Source organism: Penaeus japonicus, unplaced genomic scaffold (assembly GCF_977035675.1).
Source record: "Penaeus japonicus unplaced genomic scaffold, GWHDUDI00000001_assembly GWHDUDI00000036, whole genome shotgun sequence".
In the NCBI taxonomy this organism is placed as follows: domain Eukaryota; kingdom Metazoa; phylum Arthropoda; class Malacostraca; order Decapoda; family Penaeidae; genus Penaeus; species Penaeus japonicus.
Window position 1 is genome coordinate 8,738,593 of NW_028234438.1, and position 3,728 is coordinate 8,742,320.

The 3,728-nt window shown below is 36.3% G+C and overlaps 1 long non-coding RNA gene across 1 annotated transcript; it reads left to right on the forward strand.

Moving 5' to 3' along the window:
- The first annotated feature begins 1,290 nt into the window (after positions 1-1,290).
- LOC147467392 (uncharacterized) lies at positions 1,291-2,530 on the forward strand. Its single transcript, XR_015190597.1, has 2 exons — positions 1,291-1,358; positions 2,232-2,530. It is a non-coding gene; the product is annotated as an uncharacterized LOC147467392 (long non-coding RNA).
- The last annotated feature ends 1,198 nt before the right edge of the window (positions 2,531-3,728 follow it).

Sequence of the window (3,728 nt, forward strand, 5' to 3'; positions counted from 1 at the left end):
ACATGTGGATGAGTACATTATACAGAATATAGTAATAGTTTTTTTTATCTATAATGGTGAAATATACATATGCAAATGTTATCTAATGGAGATAATAACAATGGCAGCAAATTTGAAATATAAATACAAATTGATATGAAATGGTTACACACACATACAGAGAGAGAGAGAGAGAGAGAGAGAGAGAGAGAGAGAGAGAGAGAGAGAGAGAGAGAGAGAGAGAGAGAGAGAGAGAGAGAGAGAGAGAGAGAGAGAGAAGGGGTTGGATAGAGAGAGAGAAGAGAAGAGAGAGAGAGTATGCTAGAATATAACGATATCAGTAACAATAAGGGTACTTGTATCAAATTACTAATAATAGCCACCATTATAATTATGACAGTACTAGCAACAGCAACAATAATAATGGTGATGATAACATAAATGAAAGTAATAATGATGATAATGATAATACTGATGGTGCTTTAAATGGTAATAATAACATTTTTTAATAATAAATCATGACAATAGTAACAATAACAATAAACAATCGTGATGATAACAACAGCAACAACAATAACACCAACAACAATAATGATGACAATAATAATACTGATAATAACAATAATCATAAAGTAATAAGTATAGTAGAAGATAATGATAATGTTAATAATGACGGCAGCAAAAATAATAGCAATAATGATAACAGTAATCATAATGATAATAACAATGATAAGGACAATAACAGCATAATAATGATAATAATGATTGTGATAATAATAATTGTTATAATGATAACAATATAATGATGGTAATAATGATAATAATAACATGACAATGCAGAGATACCGATGATGTCAGTAATAGTGAAAGTAATAATAAAAATAACATGAAATAACAACAGCAAAGGAAAATGAAAAATATTGCACAACAATGATCAACTAAAACAATAGCAACGAATCCGAACAAGCCCTAAAAAAATGGCGTGTTGTTTGGTCGTTTACACCAAAGAGACTCGAAGCTCGACAATTTGGATCCACTCGATGGACACACTATGGGAATCCAAGCGATAAAACTATTTGGAAATGCTGAGTCCTCGTTGTTGTTTTGTGTAACTACGCCATTCATCGACCTATACCATCGTTTCATAAAACAAGAATTTATTCCCTCTCTATTCCACTCTTCGCCTAGGAGTCTTTCAACGTAAATGGGGAAAAAAGAACGACAGAGGGAAAAGGAATAAATGTAAATATTAACTCACGACATCGCAGTTACTATGGGTCGGCCGGGCTGGAGGTGATCGCTTCAGTCTGTGTCGAGGCGGCGGGAGGAGAGTATACCAGTCGCTTCCTCTCGCCGTGTCCCAGTCATACGTGTTGTCTGTTGGTTCACTGTTGAATCTTCGGTGTTTTTAACATATGCAAATCGTTCGGGACATCATTACTAGGTTTTAGATCGTGAGACAAATTAATATTTCCCTCGTGGACATCTAAAGAGAGAAATACGAGTGTCATGTTATGCACTTTATAAATTACAAAGGTTGAGTGCAGTGTTGGTCGCGGGATTGACAAGTGGTGAAATATGACCTCCATTTTTTTGTCTGAATTTGTTACCTGTGCAGCACTGCAGTCATTATAACGGACGTTTTTCTGTGTTAGTGTAATTGTTATTATTATGATAATAATAATAACAATGACTATTATTATTATCATTGTTTATTTATTCATTTTTTATCATTATAAAACATCAGTATGATATATTTTTTATTGTATCTGTATATATATACACCCATATATACATATACATATATATTCACACACACACACACACTCACACTCACACTCACACACACATACACACATATACACACATATACACACATACACGCACATACACACACGTACGCGCTCGCACATGCACACGCACACGCACACGCACACACACATATATAATATGTCATGTATATATAATTTATATATTTATATATATTATACATTATATTATATATCTATATATCTCTCTCTCTCTCTCTCTCTCTCTCTATATATATATATATATACACATATATATGGTATATATATATTAATTTGTTTGTATAATTTGTCAGTTCCATTTTATACACACACACACACACACACATACATAAACATAAACATAAACATGATCAAACAGATTTTACCTTTGTTTGCCGGTGGTGTAGGGACCTTACCAAATTATCAAGTTTAGAATTATTAAAAAGGCAGTTACGTTTACAGATGTAAAACCACGCACAAACTAACCATAACAATCCATAGAGAACAGGGACACCAAAGTAACCCTCCAAAAAAAATCTTTAAGAGAGTAAAAAAAAGAATGTTTGTTCTAAGATACATCCTTTTCTGTCGAATTCCCCTCCTGGTGTATCAACACTGACTGTGCAAAGGAGGGAATCATTCCAACGTATCTGTGATATTGACCTTTGACCTTAAAGGGAACTGTGTGAAAGAATGACATGAAAAGTCGAAAACCATGGAACACTATGTATCAAAATCGTGAAGATGAACCTCAGGAGAAATTATTAATAAGATGAATGAAAAAGGGTATATGGATTTTGAGTCAGTGAAGTACTAGAAAGATGGAATAATATTAAAAGGCAGAATGTCGGTGAGATTACTGACAGATGACTGAATGATAATACAAATACAAAGAAGGAGAGAAAAAAAAAACGGATGCCGAATTTCCCCCCAAAACAACTGAAAAACAAAACAAACAAACAACCAAAAGAAAACATAAGTGCCAACAATCCCAGTCGCAAACAGCAGCACTAAAGAACGAAAACCGCAACATAACAATAAAAACAGCAATAATAACCATAATAAAAGAAGACACATGACCATGCAACTCAAAGGTCAACAAACGACAAAAGGAGCGATAGAAATTTCATTATCGGTGACCTGGAATGACCTGGGAGGAGCAACTGGAGCTTGACAAGGAGTGAAAAGTGACCTCGTAATAGGCCTAGGAAGATGTGTCCTCATCTCGGCCTCCTCCTGACCTGGCTCGTCCTTGCTGCAGCCGTCGAGATTAAGAAAAGTAAGTGGAATGGGAATGGAATACACGAGAGAGGAAATATGAAAGAGAGATATGTATGTGGGAAGGAAATGGAATACGAGAGAGAGGGAGAGGGAGAGAGAGGGAGAGAGGGAGAGAGAGAGAGAGAGAGAGAGAGAGAGAGAGAGAGAGAGAGAGAGAGAGAGAGAGAGAGAGAGAGAGAGAGAGAGAGAGGGAGAGAGACAGAGAGGAAGAGAGAGAGAGAGAGAGAGAGAGAGAGAGAGAGAGAGAGAGAGAGAGAGAGAGAGAGAGAGAGAGAGAGATGGATGGATGTAAGAGGGGTGAAAATTGAATGTGTGAGCGAGAGAGAGAGAGAGCGAAAAAATATACGTAAGTGGAATGAGAATGCCGTGTAATTGACATTTCATTGGAACACACGCGGAATAATAATAGTGGAAATACCTAATGCATGTTGTCTGTCGGCCTGATATTGAGATGAGTGGAAGCGAGAAATGAATAAAAGGCATGAATGAGGCTGAAGAAGAGGGAGAGTAAGATAGTGAAAGAGAGGGAGAGAGAGAGAGAGAGAGGGAGTTCGAGTAAGAGAAGGGACGAATGAGAACGTGTGTCCGTGCATGAGCTGTGTGTATACCTGTGTATATGTATACCTGTGTGTGTGTATGTGTTTTTTGCCGTTTGAAAAGCTGACGATCTCATTAGCA